This window comes from Aethalodelphis obliquidens, unplaced genomic scaffold (assembly GCF_003676395.1).
Source record: "Aethalodelphis obliquidens isolate GAN/ISIS:26980383/991018 unplaced genomic scaffold, ASM367639v1 scaffold82, whole genome shotgun sequence".
In the NCBI taxonomy this organism is placed as follows: domain Eukaryota; kingdom Metazoa; phylum Chordata; class Mammalia; order Artiodactyla; family Delphinidae; genus Aethalodelphis; species Aethalodelphis obliquidens.
This window is the reverse complement of record NW_020838026.1, coordinates 6,645,744-6,668,881: the sequence shown is the minus strand read 5'-3', so window position 1 is coordinate 6,668,881 and position 23,138 is coordinate 6,645,744.

Below are 23,138 nucleotides of genomic sequence, written 5' to 3'. Positions count from 1 at the left end.
TTGCCAGCCTCTTCAAAGATGTTAAGAGCCCAAGTGAGTGGGGTCCAGGTTTTTTGTCTTTCAAACACCCACCTTGGCTAAGGTGAGGTGGCCTAACCTATCTAGAGAAAATTTTAGAATTTCAACTTTAGTATCAATGAAATTGCAGAAACCAGTGATCTCTGTTGCCATTAGATCCTTGCTATTCAAAGTGTAGTCAATGGAACAGCAGCGCGGTCTTCCACTAGGAGCTTCTTAAAGATGTAGAGGCTTAGGCCCCACTGCTTCTGAATCAGAATCAACACTTTAACAAGATCCCAAGTGACATGAATGCACATTTACATTTGAGAAACACAGCTTTATACTACCTTGATGGGGAAAAAAGAAAAAAATTTAGTTTTGCCATTTTCTCCATTGCTCAGGAAATGTCTTAAATTTTTTTGCTTTTGTGAGACTTCAACTACTTGAGTCTCTACTGAAAAATGTCCAAGGTACATACATCCTTTGCTTGTGAAAAATAGGCTTACCTTTAGGGCTCTCAAAACAGTGGCAATTTTTTTTTTTTTTTTTTTTTTGCGGTACACGGGCCTCTCACTGTTGTGGCCTCTCCTGTTGTGGAACACAGGCTCCGGACGCGCAGGCTCAGTGGCCATGGCTCACGGGCCCAGCTGCTCCATGGCATGAGGGATCTTCCCGGACCGGGGCACGAACCCGTGTCCCCTGCATCGGCAGGCGGACTCTCAACCACTGCACCACCAGGGAAGCCCAAAACAGTGGCAATTCTTATGTTAATGTTTGGAGGCCGGAGTCTTTACATTTGACTAGAGGAATTCTAGAAGAATCCTTATTTCTAGCTGTATTACACTAGTAACTATAGTGAAGTGAGGAGATCATCTGAATGCACTTATTGGAGGGTTCCTGTTTTCATCATTTTTCTCCTGTATGTTTGCCAAGAGTACCTTGGCTTAGCTGAGAAAAAAAAAATGATCTGAATGAAAATGCAATAAATGTAAACCTGTTCTTGGGTAAAGGAATTAAGAAACAACCAGGACCAGGATGTAGAAGTGTAATTTACTTGATTCCTGAAAAGAGGAATTTAAGGAGATCGAGGTCAGAGATCAAAATTTAAAGCTAAATCGATGCAGGGTGGGCGGGGCTGGTGGGAGCGCCGGTTCGGGGTGACAATTCGATTGGGATAAGTGTTTGGTGGTAAATGAGGGTTCCATGGTTCTTGGATATGGAATCCAGGGAAATGAATTTGCACCAGTGTTGGTATTGCCTAGAAAATCTGAGGCCCCTGTAGAAAGCCCTGGCATTCTTGGTGAATCTGCCTACAGGAACTAATGGGTCCAATGTGAAATGAGTTGTAATAAGAAATCAGATTTACGCATTTAGACTCTAATCTAGATTTAGTTACAAAGCTTAATATGTGTATATTAGTCTGTTAGGGCTGCCGTAATGAAGAAACACAGACTGGGAGGCTTAAACAAGAGAAATTAATTTCCTCACAGTTCTGGAGGCTAAAAGTCCAAGATGTAGGTATCAGTAGGGTTGGTTTCTTCTGAGGTCTCATCTTGGCTGGTACATGGCCGTATTCTCACTATGTATTCTCACTGTCTCTATGCATGTCTATCTCTTCTTGTAAAGACATTATCCATATTGGATTAGGGCCCACCCTAATGACCCAATTTAACCTCAGTTACCTCTTTAAAGACGCTCTCTCTAAATATGGTCACATTCTGAAATACTGGGGCTTAGGACTTCAATATAGGTCTTTTGGGGCGAACACAATTTAGCCCATAACAATGTGCCAAGCACCAAATTAGAATTGTAGGAAAGAAGGAAAGGAATCTACAGGATTACTTAGCTCAGCTTTGCCATTTTATTTATAAGGAAAAAGAAGCTATTAGAGATGAAGGGATTTATTTTATCACAAAGGTCATTAGTAGTAGTACTGGGACCATAACCCGGGTCTTCCAGGCAGCTTTCCACTCCTTCAGGCCTCTTCCCCTTGCATCGTATCCGAGACAATAGAGGTAAGCTAGGAAGGTGGCGCTTAATGTGCACACAGATCACTGGGGGCTCTCTTTTTTCTTAATATCTTTATTGGAGTATAATTGCTTTACAATGGTGTGTTAGTTTCTGCTGTATAACAAAATGAATCAGTTATACATATACATTTATCCCCATATCTCCTACCTCTTGCATCTCCCTCCACACTCCCTATCCCACCCCTCTAGGTGGTCACAAAGCACCGAGCTGATCTCCCTGTGCTAAGGCTTCTTCCCACTAGCTATCTATTTACATTTGGTAGTGTATATATGTCCATGCCACTCTCTCACTTCGTCCCAGCTTACCCTTCCCCCTCCCCATGTCCTCAAGTCCATTCTCTAGTAGGTCTGCGTCTTTATTCCCATCTTGCCCCGGGCTCTTCATGACCATTTTTTTCTTTTTTCTTTTTTTTTAGATTCTGTATATATGTGTTAGCATATGGTATTTGTTTTTCTCTTTCTGACTTACTTCACTCTGTATGACAGACTCTAGGTCCATCCACCTCACTACAAATAACTCAATTTCATTTCTTTTCATGGTTGAGTAATATTCCATTGTATATATGTGCCACATCTTCTTTATCCATTCATCTGTCGATGAACACTTAGGTTGCTTTCATGTCTCAGCTGTTGTAAATACAGCTGCAATGAACATTGGGGTACATGACTCTTTTTGGAGGGGCTCTTTTTAAATGCAGACTCTGATTGCTGAGATCTGAGGTGGGGCTTAGGTTTCTGCATTTCCAGCAAGCTCCCAGTGCTGCTGATGCCTTGGCATCGGTCTCCAAGCTCTGCCTCTGGACCAGCATCACCTGGGAGCTGGCTAGAAATGCAAATTTCCAGGTCCACTCCAGATTTACCAAATCCGAAGCTGTTGTGTTGGGGCCCAGAAACCTGTATTTTAATAGGTCCTGCTGATTCCAATGCACGTGCAAATTTGAGAAACTCTGTTCCTTAACCTTGTTCTGCCTCAGAATTTCCTGACGGGCTGGTTAGAAGGGCAGACCGACTGCATCAGAATCTATGGTGACAATGTATGTGTTTGGAAGCGATGGTGAGGATGATGAAATATCTATATTTTTCTAAAAAAGCACTCCAGGTAATATTGCTAGGCAGCTAGGTTTGGGGCCCATTATTCTTGACTGTGCCCTGGAATCGTCCAGGTTGAAATCAATCATTATAAAATATTCCATTTTTAGCCAGCTGTTCAGTGAGCCCTTTGATTAACTGAAAGAACTTCATTTCATTCCTCAAACCTCCCTCCTCATTCTGTAAGCCCCCAACCCTCTTCTTCCAACTGGGTCATTCTGGACTTCAGATAACACCTGCCATTAGCAGAATGTCATTGAGCTGAATTTCATTATACTCTGAAACATCTGCTCTGCAGGTCTGCGGCGTTCTGTGGCTCACCTTTGTGTTAAATTAGTTTTCATTAATAGTTTGCCCTTTTGCCTTATCTTTGTCCTTTACCATCCTGAACGCTCCCTCCCCACTTCTACATGCCCCTCAGCCCCTGGGTTTGCAGGCGGGGACAAGTCACACTTGGGATCACTCGCTGACACTGCATACATCTGGGGCACATCATAAGGAAGGCTCTAGAGATGACATCAGAGTGGTAAAAATGAAAAAGTGATAAAACTCAGTGTTGGTGAAGTTGCAGTGAAATAGGCACTCTTATGCACCATCAGTAAAAGTCTAAATTGGCATAGCCTATTTGAAGGGCAATTTGGTAATATCTATCAAAAAAAATACTCTTTGGTTCAGCGATGTTATTTCTAGGAGTTTGTCTTGCGGACATACCCATATATTGCACAAAGATATGTGGATAAGAATGTTCATGGCTGGTTTTTATAATGCCAGAAACTTGGAGGCTACTACAGGAGTTATCATTAAAAGGCTGGTTAAGTCAGTTGTGCCATGGCATCTGTTAACTCTGTAAGTGCTGGAGAAGGCTGGAAGGCTGCGCTCAGCTGGGACTATTGCCCAGAGTGTGGGCACGTAGACTCTCCAGCAAGGCTGCCCCAGGGAAGCTGAGTTTCTTATATGGCAGCTCAGGGCTCTGAGAGAGAGGGTATTGGGTGAACAAGGAGGATGCTGCATGGCTTTTTATGCCTCAGTCTTGGAAGGCACATACTTCCCCTTCTGCACTCCTCTACGGTTTGAAGTAGCTGTAAGCCTGCTCAGTTTCAAGGGAATGGATAAAAACGCCCCCGTCAGATGGAGAAGCCTCAAGAATTTGTGGCCGTGTTTCAAAACCACCACACCATTGTTACCTCTAGGGAGTATGGGGTAGAGGAAGAAGATTTTGCTTTTCATTTTGTGTCCTATATTTTCGATTGATTTACATTGTTTGCGTTATTTTTGAGATTAAAAGAAAGATAAAATAAGAAGAAAGTAATTGGAGGAAAATGGAGGAGGCTAATGGTAGAAATTTGCAAGTGGAGGGAGGGATGGAAAAAGAGGAAGAAAGGCAGGTAGGCCTGGGAAATGAGGCCCACAGTGGAGACAGATGTGGGATTGATGGACTTGCAGGGTAGCAATTTGGCTTTGGGCTTGTGCTGGGTGCAAGTGGGACAGCTTTCAGCCACCTGCCCCCCATTATCTGCCCTTGGAAATACTACTTATCCTTTAAGGAACCCTTCAAATATCTCTTGGGTAACATTCTTGGATCTCTCATGTGAATACACCTGCACAGATCATGTACCAGCTCTGCTAACTTGATTTTTTGAGTATGTCTACATCCCTCCAAACACTGTCCTTAAAGGCAGGCATATTTTCTTAATTTTCTCCATTCTCATGTTGCTTAACATTGTGTCTTTGAGCAGTGGATATTCTGTAAATATTTCTTAAATTAAAATGTCTGTCAATGTAAATTGGTGCAGCCACTGTGGAGAACAGTATGGAGGTTCCTTAAAAAACTAAAAATAGAACTACCATATGATCCAGCAATCCCACTCCTGGGTGTATATCCAGAGGAAACCATAATCTGAAGATATGTGCACCCCAATGTTCATTGCAGCACTGTTTACAATAGCCAGGACATGGAAACAACCTAAATGTCCATTGACAGAGGAATGGATAAAGAAGATGTGGTACACATATACAATGGAATATTACTCAGCCATAAGAAAGAATGAAGTAATGCCATTTGCAGCAACATAGATGGACCTAGAGATTATCACACTAAGCGAAGTAAGTCAGACAGAGAAAGGCAAATTCATGATATCACCCCTACGTGGAATATAATTTTAAAATGACACAAATGAACTTATTCACAGCACAGAAACAGACTTTCAGATATTGAAAACAAACTTACAGTTACCAAAGGGGAAATGTGAGGGGGAGGGATAAATTAGGAGCTTGGGATGAACACACACACTACTATATGTAAGATAGATAACCAACAAGGACCTATTGTATAGCACAGGGAACTCTACTCAGTATTCTATGATAACCTATATGAGAAAAGAATCTAAAAAAATATATGTATAATTGAATCACTTTGCTGTACACCTGAAACTATCACAACATTGTAAATCAACTCTACTCCAATAAAAATTATGTCTCTCATTTAACAAACACATACACAGCATAGACTATATGCTAGGTAATGCCCTCAAACATGAACTCATTTACTTTCTCATAACAACCCTCTGAGACAGGGACCATCATTACCTCCGTTCTACAGAAGACAAAATGGATGCATAAGGAGGTTAAAGCACAAGGTCATAAATCTGATAAATGATAGCGCTTGGAGTCAACTCAAACCACTTGGCTCTAGACTCTGTCCTCTTTCCACCGCACTTTCCTTCATCCGTCCATAATACAGCACATTTCTAGGTTTCCCCATTCGAGAGTCTCGTTGTACTTTGTAAAATGTACCAGCCACTGGACAGAATTGGAATTCCATGTACAAACTGCTCTCTGGATGACCATGCAGTAAAAGAAGTAGAACAGCACTCAGACTGGTTGATTAGAGCTTCAGTCATTGAACCTTCTCTGTCCTTTCATTGACTTCAGCCTAGACTAGACAAGGCCTTCTAGGAAGCGTACAAAGCTCCCAGAACCTTGATCAATGGCCCAGAAGGGCCTACAGAGGGAACATTGTAGAAATGTTTGAAGAAGTCACTTAAAAGAAGGAAACAGAGACTCAGAATAGCGTTGGGATGTGGGCAGGAAATAATGCGAAAGAAATAATCACGGGTAGAGTGTAAAAACTCTGTGGTTGAAAACTCCAAAATAAGGAAGTCACACATTTATTTTTGCCAATCTATCCTCTCAATGATTGCAGAGCTACTATTATATGAAGATAGAGCAAACATAATCAATTTCAATACTTGTTATCATGGTCTGTGTTAAAATAGAGCTGGGAACTTGAGTTCCACTTTGCCGTGAGGTCCCACAGATAGACAATAAAAATATGAGTGTTGAATATTAGCCCTCCTACTTGCTTATTGTTTCTTATCATCTAAACAACTCAGGCTAATTTCTAACATTCAACATTTATGGACTTCCAGGAACTCATAAATGTCACATCAGGCTGCCTCCTGGTGAATTTTTAATCAAGGGAGAGAATTTCAGCTACAAATAGACCAAGAATCAAAAGGCCCAATATTGATTGGTCAAAGTGGCACTTACAACCCTGAGGTTGAAGTAGTTTGGATAAAAGGATGCTGGGCTTGCGATGGCCCCAGAGCCATCTTTTTCCATCAAGTCCAGGTGAGTATCAAATATCCCCTTAGAGTTATCGAATAGCAGCAAATAATACGAGGTCTACTGAATGCTCATACTAATAGCTGTAAATATGAGAAGGAAAAGCTGAAATTCTGGCCCAGGTCAGATATCATCTCAGTCAGAAATCCTATAGATGTCACCCTCCAATCCCAAAGCAGATTGTGGCCTTCCTCCCCACTTAGTACAGAAGGTCTCCTTGGTGGAATGGGCCAAGGGAAGAGGCTCTGGGCATTCTGCTCTGAACAGGGTCTGGCCTCCAAGTCTGAGGCCTTGAATCATCCCTGCAGAGATACAGAGCAGTGCTTGTTATGTCAGAGATCACTCAGCCCCCTGAATAATGTCTCTCACTAATGCCAAGCCATGAATCATTGGTCTGTGGTACTGTAAAATTAACATGCGCCACTATAAATAACTCTCCTGTAATGGGCTGTCATTGATGGCTTTTTGGAAAGGCTTGACTCAGGAATAAGGGTTTTAATGACTGTAATTGAAATTAGATGAAAAGAATCAGTATTGGGCTTTTTTTCTGACCCATGCGAGGACAAATTCCATCGTATGTCAAAACAATTATGCTGTGTCAAACCTGAGGGACAGGGCGCCCTGGCCACTCTCCTGCAGCACCTCCGACAGAGTCCCCTGAGGTGTCTCCCGGTGAGTGACAGGGCACAGTCTGGTCCTTTACAAAGGACCTTAACAGAGCTGGCAGAGCATCCCCCCAACTCCCGGCTGACAGCCATTACCAGCGGGAAGAGTCATTATCATTAATAACAACAACTTTCCTTTGTAAAGTGGAATATGGTTTACAAAGCTCTTTCATGTCCATTATCTCATTTGATCCTCACTAAGGCCCTGGGAGGTAGGTCAGATGTTCCTGCTATTATCATCCTCAGATGTCTGAAGAGATGGAGGCTCAGAGAGCTGATGACTTACCCAAGGTCACACAGCCAGTAAGTGATGAAGCAGGAACCGGGACCTCTGATCCAGAGCATGACCGCTCTCTAGGGCCTCCTAACCATGGTCTAGGGTTAGTGTCAAGTGTCCTTCTCCTCCTGACTAGCACGCCTCTTGCTCCTGTGAAGTACTTGACCCTAAGTAATCCCGACAGACCCCGCTTCTCCATCATTAACAGAAAAATAAAGACAGCTGAGGACAAATGCAAATGTAGGATGTTTCTCACCGATGGACTCAAAGTCAAAACAGATTTTTCTGGTACAATCTGAGTGAGGACTGGAAGTTCTAAGCGAGTGAGTGGAAAGGTTTTGAAACAGGCTAGAGTGCTCTCTTTTCATTTGCTTCTGGTGGGACTGAGAGCTTCAAGAGTTTCCTTGAGGGTGATGCTGAGTATTACAGGGAATCAGGCTTTCACAAGGAAAAGACCTAAGCTTGGAGATTAAGGCCCGGAGGGATCCTCAGCCTCCAAAGCCCAGTCACCTCTCAGTTCCCTAAAATCAGATGCAGCTCTACCTAGATATCCTGGTCCCCTGCGTGTGTCCTGGAAAGGAGGGGCTCCAAAGTCACCATCACACCCTTCAGCCCCGTGGTGGCTACTACTGCTGGCTTTGCTCTTGGGAGGCAGAAAATCTTAGGAGCAGGAGAGACCATATGCTTCAGCCATTATCTTTGGAGACTCCCGGCCCCAATCAGACGGAGGAGCTGAGCCCACGTGTGTCTACAGCCCTACCATCTCCCCACCGAGCCTCTGGCACTGGGCGAAAGGAGATTTGCAAACGAACATGCAGCCAGCGTCCCTTTGTCCCTTTGTCACCGTTCCCCACCTGGAGACAGCTCCGTAATCCTCCTGTGCAAAAATAACAAGTCCCACATAAGATTGTGTACATGGTCTAATTACACGTAACAAAACAGCTCCTCTCAGGAGACAAGGAGTGTTTGGTAGTAAATTAAGAGATGCAAAAACCACTGTGAGCCCTGCAGATTAATCCAGTTTTCTAGCAATGGGGAAGGATCCTTGAGAAATGGGTTTGCAGTTTGATGATAATTAGATGCCCACTATGGGGGCTTTTCACCTGCATTGGCTTTTGTGTGGAGTGGCAGGAGAGCGACTGGGATGGAGACCACAGAGATGATTCATTCAGGGTTGTGTTGACAGAATGGAAATGACTCCAAAAAATGCTAATACTTATTCAAGGGATAAAGCTCCAGGGAGCCCACCTGCAAGGGCTCTCAATACCTTTCACTGCCATCTCAGAGGAGACAGCATCTAGGCAAATCAACACCTTTATCCAGCTTCGCTCTTAAGAATCGTAGATTTATTTGACTTTCCTTACCCCTTTGGGCACCAAGCTCGGAGAGCCACTCTGGGCTCCAGTCTAGGGGGACCTTATTGATTAAAAGGAGAGCAGAGCAAACACATTAGAAAAGCAGAGAAAAACATGCTTACAACTAATTACAGGTGTAAAGATCGACTGTGTATGGGGACTGGGGCGAGGGGCACACGCAGGTACACACACATGCATCTTGATGTTTAATACAAAGTGCCTAAGCTTCTGAACAGAGCTCTGTTTGAATTTGGGGGTTTGTCACTTCCCAGCAGCCACCTGACCTCTCTGGGCCTTAGTTTTCTAATCTGCAATATGGGTTTAGTAATTATTTCTGCCCTTCCTACTTTAAGGATTATTGTGGAGATCATATAGGAAAACAGATGTGAAAATGCCTTGCAAACTGTAAAGCATTACACAAATGTCATTTTTCCCTCCTCTTAGCACAGCGCCTAGCACATACCAAGTGTCTAATAAAGACACCAGTTGATGGATGGGTAGACAGATGCTAAAGGGTGAGAATGGAGTTATTTGAAACATTTGAAAAACTCAAGGGAGATTTGCTATAAATCATGGGTTTTTAATAGAATTTTTAAATGGGAAGGGGTGTGGAAACCTGCTAGGAAGAGCAGAGAAATATTCCTGACTGTACAAATGAGACAGTCTGAGTGGGAACAGCATAAATCCTTGGCTAGAATCTTAGTAGCGTAGGAGTTGAAGGGAATTAGGTAAAGGAATGGAGAAAAGGAGGAGAATTCATGGAAGGCTGGGAGGTCAGAGGTTAGGTGCTGGGGTGGAACTTGTCCTTGGCTGTACACATGTCTAGCTCAGGTGCAGAATCCAGAATTCTAGTGCCTCCCCCATCTTTTGTGGAGGTGATAATTGCGGGTACTGGAAAGAGAGTAGAGTGGGAACGCATAGGCTTGATCATGAGCTGGAACTCTGCCATATACTGATGAAGGGCCCATCCCAATCCAACATTCCAGGATCTCAAGGAATGGAGCAGCCCAAGGACCTTCGTACAGAAGCAGTAAAATCTCCAGGGAACCAAAAACAGCCTGTGAACTTTCCAGGGGAGCTACCCCTCCACTCCTCCATTCCCCTTTTAGCCTGTGCTTTTCTACAGAGTTGTAATCCCTAAAGATGGGAAAACAAAATACATCTCCACTACAATAGAAGGAACTTCTGTGTAAAAGAGCTGTGTTCTGAATGTTTTAATACACAGAAATTGACACCCATCAACTTGGGTATTCAAAAACCCTCTCTCCGGAATAGAAGAACAATGCTCTCTTCTCTGTATTTTCCTTGCATGCTGCCACAAACTGCTGTTGCGAAGCAAATCCTTCTGTTGCAATCTTTTATTTTTACCTCCCCCCTCCACTTTGTAAATCACTTTCTTTCTCTAAAAGATTAAAGTGTGGTAAAAGCTGCAAAGTGACTCAGAAAAGGACCCTTCTGAGTCAGCAGAACTGCCCTCCATGTATCTTTGAGTCACAGCTGCTAATGTTTCTTGACACAATCCAGTTTTTCCTTTGATTTTTTTTTTCTCTCCTGGTATCAGGGCCTAGAGAAAAGTTTCAGAGTGTTTGGAGATGGGTGATTTTGCCCTGCTGCATGAATCTGCTTTCCCACCGTGGCGGGCGTCCTGTCAAGGAGCACATGACTGTGACGCGATATGTGCACTTCTTGTCACAACTTGGACGTCTCTCTGCTCCCACTGCCTAGTCACTTTGGGGGGTGACAGTGTGCCTCCAGGAGTTCCAAGTAGCCCCTTATATGTGGTAGCCACAGCGCTCCCTGCCTGTCCACAGCTCAGTACAGAGAGGACAGTGTTGATTCAAATCCAGATCCTCTCCCTGCTAGCTGAGGTCTTTGCACAAGTCACTTTGCCTCTCTGAACTTCGATTTCTCGATAACCTGCACATACTTGACACTTAAATGTCTTTCATAGGTATGAGCTCACTTTCCCCCTCTTTCATTTAAAACACATCTCTCTCTCTCTCTCTCTCTCATTTTTTCTCTTTCTACAGACATATATTATGTGGACAGATACATAAGAAACTGGTAACGGTGGTAGCTTCTAGAGAGGTTGCAATCTGATATAGAAGGTTGATTTTACCTTTCATCGTACAACTTTTTGTACTATTTGAATTTTTGTCATTAACATGTATTTCTTTGAAAATATATTTGTCATTAGCATGTATTTCCTAAAAATAAGCAAAATATGTATATTTAGAAACTCTAAGTTTCTAACCCTAGGTCCTTTTTGTTTTTTTTTTTCAATGTCTGTCTTTCAGGGCTTGGAAGTATCACACTGAAAAGGCACAAAAAGAAAACCCATCCATTTCTGTCTTGACATGACTAATATTGACTGTAGGGCTTATTTAGTGTAGAAGACCTCCAAACTTAGGAAGCTCTGGGAAGTAGGTGGACTTTTTAGTAAAATGTTGGAAAATTAGCTATTTGGGAAAAGATAAAAATGCATTCATATCTTACACCATCTTCCAAAATATACTCCAGATGGGTCAGAGATTTAAATGTAAAAACAAACAAACAAACAAAGAACCACACAAGTAGTTTCTTATATAAAAGAAAGTACTTTTTTTTTTTGAAAAAACATGGGTGAATTTCTTCATAATCTGGGTATGGAGAAAGCCTTTCTAATCATGATTCAAAATCCAGATTTAAGAAGAAAAAAGATTGATAAATTTGACCATATTAAAAAAAGACAAAATTCTTTCATGGCAAAAAAATCACAAAGTCAAAAGACAAGCAACAAACTTGGAGAAAGTATATTCGATATATATCATTGATAAAGGGCTAATACATAATTCATGTATTGGGGAACATGTATAGGGAACATAATACATGTTCCCTAATGTATAAAGAACATTCAAAAATCAAGAAATGGGGCTTCCCTGGTGGCACAGTGGTTGGGAATCTGCCTGCCAGTGCAGGGGACGTAGGTTCGAGGCCTGGTCCGGGAAGATCCCATATGCAGTGGAGCAGCTAAGCCCGTGTGCCACAGCTACTGAGCCTGCACCCTAGAGCCCATGTGCCACAACTACTGAGACCCACGTGCCTAGAGCCCGTGCTCCGCAGCAAGAGAGGCCACTACCACGAGAAGCCCGTGCACAGCAGCAAAGAGTAGCCCCCGCTTGCGGCAACTGGAGAAAGCCTGTGCGCAGCAGTGAAGACCCAACGCAGCCAAAAATAAAAGATAAATAAATAAATTTATGTAAAAAAATAGGGCCCAGTATTCATAAGAATTAAAAAAAAAATCAAGAAATGAAAGTCCAAAACCTGAAAGAAACATGAGCAAAAGAAACAGACATTTCAGAGAAAAATAGACACAAATAGTCTTGAAAAAAACCTGTTCTAACTTGCTCTTAATAAGAGAAATGCAAAATAAAACTACACTCAGCTACTAATTTTTACCTATCAGATTGGCAGAATTGAAAAGGTTGACAAAACACACTCTGGGCAAAGAAACAGGTACTCATAAATTGCTGATCAAAGAGTAAGATGGTGAGTCTCCATGGAGGAGAATCTAGCATATTGAACAAAATTAGGCATTTACCTTTTGAGCTAGTAATTATTCTTTTTGGGATTTATCCTGCGATACACTTCCACAAATATAACCACTGTGATAAGGTTATTTACTGTGATGTTATTTATTGTAAGAAAACGTTGGAATCAACTAAAATGCCTCTACAGTAGATGTGTTGAATAGTCTATGGCACATCTACACAGGAGAGTACACACGAAGTAAAAAAGAATGAAGAAGCTCTCTATGAACTGATACACAATGATTTTCAGGATATATTGTTGACAGCAAAATGTAAGGTGAGAAAGAGTACATATAGTATGTTACCTTTTACATATAAAAAAAAACACAAGAAAACAAAGTTATTTCCTTGCTTTGCAAAAAGAAATGCAGGAAGCGTGAACCACAAACTAACAAAAATGGTTACCCATTATGGGGTACGTGGAAAGAGGAGGGGCAGAGATTATTAGGGATGATAGTAAGACTTCTCTGAATATACCTTTTCGTATAGTTTTGACTTATAAATCATATAAACATTTCATATATTTTAACATAAAATTAAATCAGTAAGGATGAACACAAAGCAATCTTAAAACTGAATTAAATGAAACAAAGGAAGCCAACCACACATCAAATTGATAATGTAACCATGCAGAAAATAAATAATTCACAAACTCTTGAGCCCAGTGTTCCAACTGTAAATCCTAATGGGTTATTTAAAAAAAAGAACTGTAAAGACACCTTGAACTTACTTAGTAGGTTTGGTGTTGGCAGTGAGTGGTATTGATATAGTAATTCTAACAGTTTTGAATATATTGTAGGATTGAGCAGATGAGTTAAATATATTGATGGTGATAGGGCCAGGGAGAAGGGGTATAGAGATATAGTACATGAAAAGAGGAGGAAGAGTTCTGGGATGCTGGGTTTGAGTGAGGGGAATCAATTTGAACTCAGGTTTGTTCACTGGAAGGACCTTCTGCTAAAATCCAGTAGCAAATAACTCACCTAGCCCCTAGAACTTATACTTAAATAACATTCCCCACTGAAAGAAACCAGGGCTTGGAATCAGGATCAAAGTTTCAAGGGGGAAAAAAAAAAAAAAGAACCAAGGCCCCTTGGAGAAATGGCTAATTACAGATCTGGAGTCTGGGATATCTTGTACCAGAAACCACAGAATAGCTCAAAAACTGATGGTAGCTTATCAGTAAGATATATAAGCTGGCTTGAAGGGGTTCTCCACTAGTCAAACTTGAGACATTTTGAGCAGCAAAAAGAGTAAGGATGGTAATAGATTAAAACACAATGAAAAAAAAATGAGTTCAAAGGGATGCTAAACAACTAAAATAAAATTTAAACATTTTAAAAAGTGAAATTCATGTAAAGTCTGTAGTCTAGTTAATCACATTGTGCCAGTGTCAGTTTCCTGGTTTTGATAATGTAGGATGTTATCATTGAGTGAAAGTGTGGCTTGGGTGCAGTGAACCTCTTTGTAATTTTTTTTTTGCAACTTCTTATGGGTCTTTAATTTTTTCAAGATGAAGAGTTAACAAATAAGCATGTATATGCATGGGTGGTGAGGTAGTGTTCTTTACAGAAGAATGCTAGCCTATATATGGAGAAGAAATGATAGAATTAGAAAAATCACCACTTGTAAGTACCAGTGCAATGATTTATTCAGAAAGAGATCATCAGTGGATGATAAATCCACTGGATGAATTCCATTAGAGAATGGGATAGTCACATGGCCTCACCCCATAGCTTACTTATTATCTACAAAGGATAGAAAAGATTTTATGATGGAGAATTCTGGCAGACATCACCTTAACCAAGTGCCAGAAAAAATGTCCTGCCTGATTGCCCCACTTGTTCTTGCTACCTAAGCCTCTGAAGCCAGGGACATCACTATCAATATTGAAGCAAAATTACATTATGAGCTTCCTGATATGCTGGAATGAGAAGGATACAACACCTATGTAGTACTTATCCCCAAAATATCTAATCTGAACTTGATAGTGAAGAAACAAACACCCAAATTTAGACTACGGAATATTCTACATTAGCCTGCACTCCAAAACTATCTGTTTTAAAAGACCAAAAAAAAAAAAAAAAAGTAGGAGGCTGTCCTAGATTAAAGAGACTTAACTAGACTAAAGAGAATGTCAATTACATGGAGTAGATCATTCTTGATTGGATCCTGAATCAGAACATTACTAAGACAATTGGGGAAAATGTTATATGGACAACATATTAGATAATATTGTATCACTGTCTTAGGAGGTAAATGTCTTGGGAGTGAAAAAAAACATGGTGCTTATGTAGGATAATACCTACTTCTTAGGATATACGTGCTGAAGTATTTCGGGGGTCGAATTTCAAGATATCTGTAATTTTCAAACGGTTTAGCAAAAACGTTGACAGCAATCTTAAGCAAATAGAACAAAATGTTAGCAATTGGAGAGCGAGGTTCAAGGTAAGGTATATACATTTTCATTTGTATTTTATACTTTCAAACTTCAGTAGGGTTGAAAATTTTAAAAATGAAAACTTGGGTAAAATACAGTTAGCTGACATTGTTTCATCCATAAATCCTCTTTTTCCTGGACTTGAATTGGAATTCCTCCCCTGTCAGTTCATCCCTTCCCCCAAATCTCAGCATGATGTAGCACGAGTTGCTTGGGGGGTCTAATGGCCCACGGGGCCAAGGCTTCCAATGAGCCTGGGAAGAGGGCTGGCCACCCACTGCCACCTCTGGCCTCTGCTGTTTGGTTTCTCACTGACCCTGAGAGAATGTCTGGGGAGTTACGGGGCCTCGGTGGCCTAAGGTGTGCTGAGCCCTTCAGCCTTAGAGAGCTGATACCTGAGACTAAAAACTGGTGTAACATGGTGGATTTCTGCTCAACAGCAAAAGTGGGCTCATCTTCCTTTTAAAATGGGGGACTGCAAATGGAATAGATTGTTTCCAGGAGAAGGGTCTACACTAGTCAGTTTTGGATGGATCCATTAGTTACTGTGGAATCTTTAAATAATGAGTCACAATTATCTCACCGGCCAAAAAAACAACCAACAAAGGCAGCCATTAGCTCAAAAATACGCACTGGGTAGTTTCCTCTGTGCTCTACACTGAGGCTGAGAGGGTAAATGAGGCCCAGCCAAGGCCAGCAAAGAGTTTATTGCGTATCGGGGGAACATGGACTTCAGATCACTACCAACCCGACAGTCGGTAAATGCATGGCAGCAATTTTCATATGATGGCCCTGAAGCGGTCCACCTAAAGTAGGAGGGGAGGCATGAGAGAAAGCGCCTTGAAGAGGGTGAAACATTTTCCTTCAGTTGGAAAACCATTTCCTTTTGTCCTCAAATGAGAAAATAAATCAGAAGTAGGGCCTATAGTAGGGAAGGGGTGTTTCTAAAAGCTTCACTGGGCTACTCAGTTTTCTCCATCTCCTCAGCAGGGCTAGGGAGGCCACCTCATCCTTATTTGCCTGGGACTTGTCCAGTTTTACTGCTGGGATTCCGGAGAAAGCATTAGTCCCTGACAAGCTGGGACAGCTGGTCACCTTATGACCCTCCCACCCCCACCCCAGAATCTTTAGTTGTGAAGGATTGTGTGTGAAGAGCGAATCAGAGAATTCTCAGAACACGCTTGCTCTGAGAATTCTGAAGTGGGTGCAGAGGAAGAAAGAGAAAAAAAGCCAAGTTCATTTCTCCTTTTTCCGTACAGATCAGAAACAGGCAAGGAGCCCAGCAGCCAGAGGGACTGCTCTCTCTCAGCTCTGTCCCCTTGCTCCCTCTTCCTCCCTGAAGGTCCTCCCTCTCCATCAACATATCCAAACACTGTGCCTTCTCCAGTCTCAGCCTAAATCACATTTTCTCTTTAAAACCTTTCCCAACCATTCTAGCTGAAAGCGATCTTCCCCTCCTGAGAGATGTAATAGCACTTATTGTCTGTTCACTCACGTGGTACACATCGACTCTTATTTTAGAATTAGAAACAGCCTCAGAGAAATCAGAGGGAATTTAGAGATATATTCATTCACACGTAATTCACTCATTCTTTCATTTGTTCATCACTAGGTACCAAGCACTGTACTCAGCGCTGGGGATCCCAAGATAAATCAGGTCTTGTCTTTAAGGGGCCCAAAGTCTCCTAGGTGAGATGACCAGATACACAGGCAAACACAACACAGATGAAACCTGCTGTGATAGAGGCTAAGCTTTGGCAAGTAAATGCTACTGGAGTGTCTACTGAGAGGAGGACACTGTCGTAGGCTAAAGGGTTATAAAGCCCTGTCAGAGGTTACAATCAGTTTAGTGTCAGAGGCAGATCTAAAAGCACAGTATTTTAATACCATACAGTAAGTGCTACAAAAAATGTAAACTTGCTCTGAGGACACAGATGAGGAACATTGAGTCAAGCTAGGGATTAGATCAAGGAAGTCTTGGAGGATCTGGCACCTGAGCTGACCTGTCAGAGGTCTGGGAAAAAGATGATGCAGGCAATGGGACAAGGAGAGACTGGCAGATCAGAGACATACTTAGCAGAGCCAACCAGTAGAGTGTGGTGATGATGGTAGTCGCAGAGAAAATAATCTCAGACCTTCCCGTATCTTCTGGGCATTTTCATATAGGATACCGCACATAGTGGGTGTTTAACATCTATCTGTTGATTGACTTTGGTGAGACATTAAGCAGAATCTGAAAGATGTCTGACCTGATTATCCAGGGGGATCTTGTAACCAGGGTTTCCCAGAGTATATTTCTATGACAAGGTCTAAGATAAAAGGTTAGACAAATGATGCCTCCCCAATTGAGAAATTTTACTTAAATCTTGTGTGTGTGTATATGTGTGTGTGTGTGTGCACGCACGTGTGTGTGTGTGTGTGTAAGAATTACAAAATGAAACCATTTTAGGAAATGCTGTTAGAGACTCTTCTTGGGAATTATTTATGGCATGAGGAAAAGTAGGAGGGCCCAACAGGAAAAGGCCTCCTGTTTATACCTTTGTCCTATTTCTTTATTCTAAGTCCCATCCTCATTCTTTTGATAATGATTAGAAAGTGAAATCAAATTAAAATGTATAGGATTCCTATCTTCTTATCCCATCTATCCCAACACATGCTCACACTCACACACATGCATGGACACACACACACAAGCATAGACACACACACACACACAGATTTATTATGCATTTGTTTTGTCACCTGTGAAAAACTTATTGCGCTTCCTAGAGTCAGATTACAAACGCTCGTAGCTGGGGGGTGGTGTGGACCTCCACCTGTGGGCTTTAATAAATGTGCCTCGATGTTGACCTCCAGGGTCACAGCCTCAATTGCCTGGATTTGAAGAGGAGGCACTTGGTCCTTGCTGGATTCAAATGAACAGCTCCGATCCGTCTCAAATTTCTTGTCCCTCTCCTAGGATTGCTGGGACGGGTGGGAAGATGGAGCACAAGGAAGAGTCTCCCTTCTGTGTTGACATCTGTGCTGGAGACTTCCCGAAGTGCTGCTCAATCTGTTCTCTCCTGTGAGTGCCTCCTGCCTGCACACCTGCCTGCTGGGCACAGCTGCCACGTCGGCAACCTGGGGGCTGCGCCTCCTTCTGAAAGGGCCCTGGCAAAGTAGGGCTGGCTGGGCTGGAGATAGAAAACTGCCTCTGGGTGCTTCAGCAGAATTTGGGTCAGGGACAGGATACCTGCTTTTGTCTGATCCTCTTACCTTCAGATGTCCTAGGTTGTTACTGTAACATCTGCATCTTGGGATACTGTGGCTAGGACTCAGGTGCACCTCAATGACATTAGGGACTTCGATGAAGAGTTTAGTGCTGACCTAGGACAGAGGAAGCCAAGTAGTCCTTCTGTGTACCCCTTGACTCCTTGGATGACTTTCTATTGATCCTTAATCGTAGCATCATCCACAATATGAATGGAGTATTAATAGCTATGGAGCACTTCCAGTGTGAGGGGCATGGGCTCTGCACCCTGCGTGAAAGTTTCGTTTAATTCCACCAACACTCCAGGACCGGCATTGTTCCCCTGCTTTAGGATGGAGGAAATCAGGGATCAGGGAGGCAAAGAGACCTTATCCAAGGCCTCTAATAAACAGCAGAGTCAGGATTTGCCTGGTTCCAAAGCCTGTGCTCTCCTGTCTCCCACAGTATGAAGGACACTGGGTTAGCCCTGGGCCACACAGGGGAGGGATCTGTATCACACAGACTACCTTAGGGACCCTCTTAGATTGTCAGCTGGTTGAGAGTAGAGACCATGCCTTATGATTGTATTAGGACACAGTCTCATTACCTGTGAAACAGGGATAAACTTTTCATTTCTCCTCGAATGGGTCAGGTCAAATGAAGTCCATGTGAGCCTTTTATGGAGGAGAAAGTGGAACCGGGGGTCTCAGGCACCAGGATGAGGCCCTGAGGTCCCACGGTTCCCGCAGAAGCACACCTCTGTCTTGGGAACGTCCTCTTAGAGCTCATTTAGTTCTGCAGATTCTTTCTGAGCTCGTGCCAGATAAACAGTCACATTTCTTACATGTTATGAGGCATTGCAGATAACTCTGTATAATCAAATATGTCATTCCACATCTCATTTGTAATTTCACAATTTAGCTCTCTGCGCCATTTAAGCACACACAGAGCCTCTGGAGAAAACCTTATTTTTTCCTAATGCTTTTATATGTGAGCTTTGTGCTGATTTCGGTCTTTGCTGTGTCTAACAAGATTCTCGCAAAGTTTTCTCACTATGGAAGGGCTTTATAAAGTTTAAGGAACCATGGAAATAAGCCCTGGCCTGATATAAGTCAAGCAGGCCAAGGAAGCATCAGGCAGGAGGCTCCAATGAGGAGCTGAACGTTCTTTTCTGTTATGTCTCTCCCTTGTGTGTTTGGTTTGACTGCCTCTCTGGAGAATGGTGTTCTACAATTATGCAGTGCTTGACAATTCACAAAGCACGTCTCCTGTGTTGTATTTGATCTGAGCTTCACAACTCAGTAGACGAGGTGGGATAATGCTTATTATCCCCATTTTATAGATGAGGAAACTGAGGCTTGGCGAGGTTAAGTGACTTGCCCAAATCCATGAAGCTAATTTTAATTACCTAATTAATGGCAAGGCTAGGAATTAAATACAGATCTTTTGATTAGAAGTCTGGTGCCTTCCTGCTGATCCAGTCTGCCTCCCTAGAGGGGATCCTTCGCGGTCGATGCGCTGAGGTTTCAGAGATGAGATTGTGGCGTTTGGACTCTACTACCCATTTAGTTATTGAATCCATCTACTGCTCTCCATCCCCATGGCACTGAGCCCTGCTGTCTCTTACTTGGGTCACTGCCACACAGTCCTAAGTTGGTTTCTTTACTTCCAGTCTTGATGCACTAAGGTCCAGTATCCACAACGGCAGCATAAATGACTTTCTTAAATGCAAAGTCTGTCAAGTGCTTCTCTGCTTGAAACACATTTATCACTTCCATGGTCTTTCAGAAAAACATCCAGACTCCCTCAGGTGACCTCCAAAGGTCTGCATGGAGGGATGCGGCTTAAATCCCAGCACCCACCTCTTGTCACCTTCCACCCCCAGATCTGAGTACCAGACCCTCCTCATCACCAAACTCTCTCCTGTCTTTAAGACTTTGTCATCTTCATTTTATGACTCATGTGAGCTTCCCTCTGCTTCATCTTTTTCTCTTTATAATATTTTATAATTTTGGAGTCATTTGTAACCAGCCCTCCCCCCACCAAAAAACACCTTGTTTATAACTACTTACTATTATCGGTAGTAGTAATCTTTGTTTTTGTAGCCTGATTTAGAGTTTATAAATGCTGATATTACTTCCAATAATTAGAAATTAGAAATTATGGGCAGGGAGCCGTTGCACAAACGCAGACACCTAGGGTTGGAGATTTAAGTAAATTGCCACCTTCATGTCATGGGCAAGTGGCAGATCCAGGACTTTGGAATCAAGTCTTGGTATTCTAGTTCACACAATGTGCAACCTGCTCACATCGCTTATCAGCTCCTGTAAAGCATTTTGGGGTACGTGGTTTAAGGATGCAATGTCAAAAACTGAGTTGCATTTCACAGACTAGTCGTGAAGCATTCTTGCATGACACGCTTTTCTAGGAAGGAGGAGAGACAAAAAGAAAGGGAGAAAACCACCGGAACAGCAGCCTGTGGGCTCATTAACCTCTTCCAAACAATCTCTCATCTCTCCCATCTCCCTGTTGACCAGAAATGAGTCAGAGGGGAATGAGTGTGGTAAACTTTCACCTGCAGGGACGTGATCTCTGGAGGGAAAAGACATCACGAGTGGATAGAGTTTGCAGTTCTCTGCTGAGTCACAGGGGTAGTTCTTCTTTCTTGGAATAACTGGGAATCATTCTCCTGGGGAAATATTAGTGTCCCCAACAGTGTTGCCTAAACAACATGAATGCCAAGGGCAATCTAGCTCCAGGTAAAACTCCCAACTTTTACCAGGAGCCCTTCCTAACTCAAGCACTCATGTACCACTTCCTCATAGCCCTCATTTGGCAACAGATGGTGATACGCCATCGGAGAGTCAAAGGAGTTTGGGGCGTAGTCCTCAACGTTGCTAACAATAAGCCATTGAAGAAGAGAAGGACGAGAACCCAAGCTCGGGGAAAACGTTGTGTGAAGACACTAAAATGGTCAAAAATATGACAGGTTCTACAGCACTTTGGAGAAAGGAAGTTATAGGACTTAAAAATTGATTGAGCTGTGGGAGGATGAGAAGGAGAGAAGAGTTAATGGTGGTTCTCTGGTGTCTGGCTAAGACAGCTGGGCGGGTGACTGTGTCATTTCATGAGCTAGGGAATGAAAAAGCAGGTCCTTCCCTATTTCTTTCCTTGATTCTTTCAGATCCCGTGATCAGTGCCATCCAGAACACCTTGAATTTGATGTGCCTGTGGATACTTGAGTCTGGAACATTGAAGACAGCTTTGGTCTGGAGATATAGATTTGGGATACCCCAGCACACAGGTAGTAGTTGAAACCATGGGGTGGATGAGACCACCTGGAAGAGAGTCTGGAGGGGGAAGAGTCTTACCTAAGGGGGGGTGAAGGATGTACTTTTCATCCAAAGTCAGAAATGGAGAAAAGAGAAACTAAAGCTACACAGTTGTAATTGGGGAGGCAATAGAAAGCATCATATCCAAAGCGTGAAGCAAGGACAGAATTAAGAACGACTGGAAAAATCTAGGTGAGAAGGAGGTAGTTAAGTGTCTAGGAGAAGGAGAGATTAAGCTAGAGGTGAAGAACCTGGCAGGTGGAGTGGCTCAGTTTGTTGTTGAGGATGCTCTAGACTCGAGAGCCCTTTCACGTGGTACCTGGTACATGCTTGGAAGGTGGTCACAGACACTCTGAAAAGCAGTGCTGGCCTGGGTACTATCATTCCTAACACAGTCAGGTGATCATTGAGAGGCTAGTTTAAAGGGAAATCACCTTCAGATTTGTCCTCTGGTGAACACCTTGTGGCCTGCCTTGTTTCCCCCAGGTCATCAGTCTTTGGGATGCTGTTGACAGAGTCATTTGTTGATATCAAGAAAGAAGGAAGCATAAGCTTCTCTGCCCCCTCTGCCTGGGACGCCACTTGCAAGCAGAACTTTCTGCAGGTGTACCGCACAATGAAGAGTCACCTGCTCACAGCCTGTGTAAAGTCAACTGTGCCTCTTGGAACAATGGATGCTTCTCATATACACCTCGGTTTTGCATGGGGGGGTTCATCTGGCAGAGTGCTCTGCCTTTGAATATGCCTCTAAGTCCTAGACTTATGACCTTTTGAGGTGTAGGGATCAGCAATTCTAAAAGTCCTAGGGTCTTCCATCCAAGGTCCTGATCATGCGCTAGATACACTCTAACAAACATACCTTCCAATCTCAGTGCTTAACGCAATCAAAGCGTGTTTGCCAGCAATGCCAAGGTGAAAGGCTGGTCCTTGGACCAGTAGCATCGGCATTACCTGGAAACTCTTTAGAGTTCAGATCTCAGAACTGCCCCAGATCTACTGAATGAGGATCTCCACTTGAACAAGATTCCTCAACGACTTGTACACCGATTAACATTTAGGAAGCACTGCCCTAGATTACCAACGTTCCCTTGTTGGGTCTTGAATAAGATATTTCTCATATAAGAGGGAGTGGAAAAAATCAGACTCAATGAAATAGAAGCAGAGGAAAACAAAAAGAGAGAGTTTGACCTTCTGGGAAGACACTGAATTATCTATCGAACTATGTAAAGTCTATCCCTAAAATCCCAGCATGCACATGGCCAGTGCCTAGGCTACAGGGGCCAGCCGTGGCTCACGGTCATTATGTTGCTGAGTTAGGTGGTCCCTCTCCCCTGCCTGGTTCCCAGAGCACAGATGCCAGGGCAGGTTGATTTCCGTTTCTTCAGCTTGCCTCTTCTCTGTTGCTGCCAGGCACGGAGGTGGCAGAAGAGGGTCTAATCAACCTCAGTAAGTCCTGTTAGAAAGTCAGAAAATCCAGCACAGTTGTTTTTTTTTTTCCACGTGGCACGCCACAGTGCGAACGTCAAGG